Here is a 6,311-nt window from a genome sequence, read left to right as displayed (position 1 = left end):
TGAGGTCAGACATGAAACTGTAATATTCCATTCTGACAACGACAAAATGTTGCAATACAAGTTAAAAACTATTTAGAAGGAAGTGGTTGGGAAGTTTTACCTCACCCGCTTTATAATCCAGACCTTGCCCCGTTCAACTAATATTTGTCTTGATCGATGCAGAACTCTCTCTCTGGGATGCGCTTCACATCAGAACAGGGTATCCGAAATTGGCATGATTCGTTATTGGCCTCAAAAGATGAGCAGTTTCTTTTTTTTGGATCGCAATCCACATGTAGCCAGAAATTATATTATGATATCGCCTGAATATAGCGATTTTCTCTAATATGCATCATTTCATAATATATTTTTCTAACTATTGATAATATTTTTAACTAACGAAAAGAGTTCGGTGAATGGGTAATTGAACATCAACAAGTGGACTCTGATTTTTCGATCAAAATCACGATGAAGTGTTTCAGAGAAACCTCACTTCATCGAAAATGGGGCTCGTCAAGCATCGACTGTTGCTGTTGCTCGATAACGCGACACGATAACATGATGTGGTCGACATGTGATTTCAACAAGACGGTGACCTTGGATTTGTTTTATGGGGTTATTTGCAATCAATGATCACACTTGAATTGAACTACTTAATTCGATGTTATATCATTATATATATAAAATATTGTCATTTCAAAAGTTTAGAAATTTTTAAATTTCAAGGCCTTTACTCCCTAAATCTAGCTTGCTTTTGCAAAAAAAAAAAGTAATTGATGACAGTGTCCTTTTACGTTATTAAAAACCACAAATCTTTCACGAAATGCGCCTAATAGGCAACATTGATTTTCGAAACAAAAACAATATAAAAATAAAATACGTCCACTGAACTAATAAGATGCTTAAACTGAACTGGATGGACCGCATTTTCCAAAAGAAAGCGACCGGCTGCAAAAAAACAAAAACACACATTGGCCATGAAAAAAGAAAAACATGTGAAAAGCAGTCTAATGAAAAAATATTTTTATATCAAATTGAAGAAAAACATTAAATGTAGTAGAAAAAACAAACATCAATAGTTTTAAGTAACGGCGCCATATAATAACAAAAAACACGAGAAGTAAACAAATGCAAGCATATACTTTTCAATGGAATTGATGGCATGGAAACTTGTTAAAAAAGTGTTGGTATATAGAGTCTTTTAGATGCTGTAATAAATAGGGAGAGTAAGTAATTTTAAGTTGCATATATGTATATAAATAGTTATATTTTTTATTTGATCTAAATTCTAATCTTGATTACTTTGCAAATAACGAGGAAGTGATTATGGAATTGATGTTAGGGAATGCTAGTTATATCTATTTAGGCTAGAAATTAACGCATACAAAATGCTATTGAAGTTAAAATCAGAATTAGATTCTTGCTCATTTCATTCAAATTTCTATATTAATTTAAGTTTTGCATAGCTTGCAATACCACGTACTTGTTCATATTGCACACATCAACTTCGGCCACCTGTAGTGTATCATCATTTTTTATCATCGTCTGAACAAACTGCACCATGCTAGAGATGATGTATTTTATTTCTTTCCTTCGATTGCACCATTTTTCACACATCACTTGTTTCATTTGCCAGGTTTGCACAGAAATAGAAAAACTTAAATAAATGTGTGTAAGTAGTATATTTATGTTAGTTTATATCAGCTTTTTCAAATGGCTTTAACGCTCTTTTACTACACACTTGATGTGATTTTGAATAGAACAAGAGATGATGTTCAAAAAATATATTGTATGTAAAAAAAAGAAACAGTAATACAATAAGATGGAACACCAACAAGCTATTAACTTGGATTTTGTTGCCATATACCATTTCTTTTATGCTCATTTTTCATTCTTGCCACATATGTCCATGCTTTCTTGCAAATGCTAGTACATGTTAGCACTATACCTATCCCAGTTGGCCAAATCGTCATTGGCGACAATGTCTTCGAGGGTTTATGTGGCCTATATTGTTATGATGTACAGTGGTTTAGAAACATTTTATTTCGGAAGCACTTCGGTAGATCGGAACGATTAGAGATATATGTATTAATGCCATTTTATACAGCCAGAGCTGTGGTGCTTCTGAGTTGCTTTGTATTTTTATGGACTCATATTTGGAATGGAGTCTAGTAAACAGACCTCGAAACTTGGTTGCCTCGGGCCTATAATATAAAAAAACAAATCATCAGAAATTCATTAGTCACATTCCAACACCGAAATACCTCAGCCCTGACTGTGTAAAATTTCCAATCTATCAAATTATTTGAACGAATGAATGTATTGATTGCTTTATTTTTTATACCCATTATCAAAAATAAGTATATTGATTTTGTCATTCCGTTCCATCAAAATATTTGTCGCAGACCCACATTAGTAATTATGAATATTCTGGATCATCATAAGGTTCTAAGATGATCTAGCTAGTACGTCTATCTGTCTGTTGAAAACTCAATAGGGCCCGACAAATACTATCTGTTGATAAGCTTTTTTTGGTGTTGAAAATGGGCAATATTGGTTAATGATTTCTCCTACCCATAGAAATGTCCCCCCGGAATACTATTAGAGCAGTCATAAATATGTTGATTGCGGCAATCCCGATAAAATTTTGAACAAATTAATTCTAAGCTCTCTGTAATTACACTGTAAAGAATGGCGAAAATCGGTCAGCATTAGTCCCCTAGTTTCCATACAACGTCCCCCTCTGAAAATGTACTTGAACATTCATAATTGTCCTATAATAATTAATATAGTTGTTTCGGTAACGGTAGCTTACGGTTGTTGAGCTGAAAAAATATTTAGGGGTAACAGTATGTCTCCCTCAATTGTCTTTGAGGACAATGTCATAAAGTTATGGCCAACTGGGAACTACCACATCATTTCTCCATAAGCTCATTTTATTTCTGCAATAAACTGGAGAAAATAAAGATCTGAATGACCCAGTTGGGTTGTTTTGATTTAGTTTGACTTATTTACTTGTCTTTACTTCACTTTTTATTTTACTTGTTCATATGTTTGACAATAGTTTTTTTGTTATTAAATGAAATGTTAGTTTTTCTTTCTATATTTTTCTACTTCATTTTTTGCAATTTTTTATCAGCAACAACTCCATATACATATATTGTGTATAAAATGTTTTTTTTTATGAGCATGATAAATTTAATTTAGAAAGTTATAGAATTTGTTTACTTAAATCAATTTATGCAAAACACCATCCAGACACGATGCAAAGACATGCAGTTTTTTTTAAAGATTTTTTTCTTAAATAATAAATGGTACAACTATGCAGAGAATTTAGTTTCATTTCATTCTCAGTTGCAGCTACAAAGTTATAATTAATTATGTCCTTCTTTAGTGACTTATTAAGTATTCGATTGGCAACAACTTCTGTCCTCTTAAACAGAAAAATCTATTTTTTAAAGGAAATATATAGTCACCTAAAATGCAAAACAACGTATCATCAAAAAATTCGAAATTGATTATATTATTGATTACGATTCACTACATCATAGTACATATGTGTACAAAATTTTAAACTATTACTATCAATAATAACCAAGTTATATAACAAAAATTGAAACTAAAGTATCATTAAGTATATGACTTTCATAAACAAAATAACGTATACGCTTTGAGTAATTAATTAATAAATCGTTTTTACCTTATTTTAGGTTGTATCCTTATTTTTTTTAATAAATTTGTTGCAATTGAATATATTTTGCAGTCTTAATGAAAATTTCATGAAGAACCTTTTTTAGTTTAAACAAGTAGTTGTTAGTAATTAAAATAAAAAAATATAATAAAATTAAAAATCTATATATAAATTGTTTTTATTTAAAATAAAAAAAATATTTTTATTTTTTCATAAAAATTTGTATTGATCATACGTTTTTTTGTTTCAGAAAACAACAATTCAAAAACACGAAAGCCACATATCTTAAAGTGTGCTTTGAAAAAATTAGTTTTTTTATATAAAATATATTTCTAGGGTCATTGTAATTCAGATTTTAAAGTTTTGTTTCAATATCTCAAGTAGTTTTATTTTATATCGTTTTTTGCTTCTCCTATAAACTTATGAAAAGTGATGTTACGTTATTCAATCTGTTAACTTTTTTGAAGTAAAATGTTTTGAATTTCTGATAGAATACGTACTAGGGTATTAATTCGAGTAATGATCGTTCGATTAATCGAATAATTTCTTACAAGTAATTAATCGAATAATTTTAAAATGACCATTTTCGAATAACGAATAATTCAAACAATTTTATGTAGAATAATCGAATAAAACGAAGAAATGTTCACATCGATGGCTTAATATAAAAAAGGCGTAACTCGATTTTTTGTTACTTTACAGGAGATGGAAAAATTAAAAAAAAAATCCATAAAACTTTAGATACAAAAAAAGTTTTAATGCAATTGCATTAATTTTTCATAAAAAGAGGCAACACATTTTATTTCTCATTTAAAATCTAATTTTTTTATTTTAATGCAGTTATCTAATAAAGGCCCTTTTCCATTGATATTTTTGAAAAAAATATTAAGTTAGGACTGTTTTAAACTGAGTTGAAAATGAGACATTTTATTATAATAATTCAGGTTTAAATAATAAAAGGAAATAATTCATAAAATGAAGAGGATTAAATCAGTAGTGAACTGTTTTCATATAAATCAAGTTATCAAAAAAGATGGCAATATTCAGGTAAAAACTTTTCAAATCCTGTAGTTGTTCTATTTTGAGATTGCTATTTACTCCTTATAAAGTGAATCAGGGAGGATCTTTAATCGCCGACTCTGATCTATATGGGAAAGATTCGTAACTGTCAGTTAAGTCTGTTTTGAAATATATTGATCCTGATGAGTCATACCCCAAGGCTCGTACCATATTTACAGTAAGATCACCAATACATCTTCCTAAAATTTTAAATAGAGGTTTGAGTACATACATATCATGAACTTTTCGAACTTTCGAAGAGTATCGTTTAGGCATGTTTTCAAAATTTAGAAAATAGCCGTAGTGCTAATGGTGAGCTTGTAGGGGTGCTGGAACTTTTCGTGCCTCCTTTAATTTCACAAGAAGAAGAAATTAATTTTTCTTTCTATAAGGCAATGGCTTGAGTCACATTCCAGTTGAGTATGTCCACTTATGAAAAATTACAATAAAATAAATAAACAATTACGTGGTGGAATGGCGATCGAGTTTGGATCTTCCACAAGTGTTTAATAACACACGTCGCAAAAACGGAAGATACTAGACATCCATTTCTTTCAAATAACATACTTGTCCAATTCGTGTGTTAAAATATTGTATATAGAGAAATTATGTAGAAGTGGCTTCATTTTATAATATGAAGCACTCGTCTTTAGTTGATGAATTAATTTTTTCAAAGGTTTAATAATTTGCGCAAAAAATTTATAGGACAATTTTATGTTTCCATTTTCTTTTTTTGAATCACACTCAGCGACATAAAGCTGTTAAATTTTTTTTGGAAAATATAAACGCACAACTACAGCTGCTCTAAGAGATTTACCTTGTATTATTTTCATGGTGATAACTAGGGGGCGGATTTATATGCAAATGCATGTTTTTTCTCGAACGTCCAAATACAATGTATACTAATTATCTATCCGAATCGCACATTTTGCTGCAAAATGGCATCGATTTGTTAGTGAATATTTTTGCATATTTTATTGATAATGCATATTTTGTTATATTTTACTTCAAAATGCATATTTATATGCATATTATGCCAATTTTTAATAAAAATATAATTTTTTGTCGTTAATGGGCAATACATTTGTTCAATTCACAACTGACGTTGTAGAGTCGTATGAGTTATAAGTCGTCTGAATCTACAATAGTTGTACAAATGTTGTTGATAATTTCTATATAAATATTTTGTACAACACCTACAACATTTTTACATGTGTTTTTCGAATGTTGTATGAAAATTTAAGTGTTACCAAAAGGTATATTTATACATAAACAAAAAAATTTGTTAATTTTAGTGTAAAATAACAACCAAACGGTAACACTGAAATCAGTTGATTTATTTAATTTATGAAAAACGATAATTTGTTTTAAATGTTTGTCAATTGTTTGCATTTTTACACAATTCAGACATTAGTTTGCTATTGTTCGCTGCACTATTAATTTTACATCAAAACAAAACATTAATAGACTCTGGAATGTTTTGATCTGTTTCTTTTGGCATTTTCAAGGCTTGACAAGGTAAACATACGACTTTGCTAAATCTGTGTTCACAACCTCAAAAGTTGTGAATTGGACAATTGTT

This window comes from Calliphora vicina, chromosome 1 (genome assembly GCF_958450345.1).
Source record: "Calliphora vicina chromosome 1, idCalVici1.1, whole genome shotgun sequence".
NCBI classification, from domain to species: Eukaryota; Metazoa; Arthropoda; class Insecta; order Diptera; family Calliphoridae; genus Calliphora; species Calliphora vicina.
The sequence above is the reverse complement of the archived record's forward strand: the minus strand, read 5'-3'. Positions refer to the sequence as shown.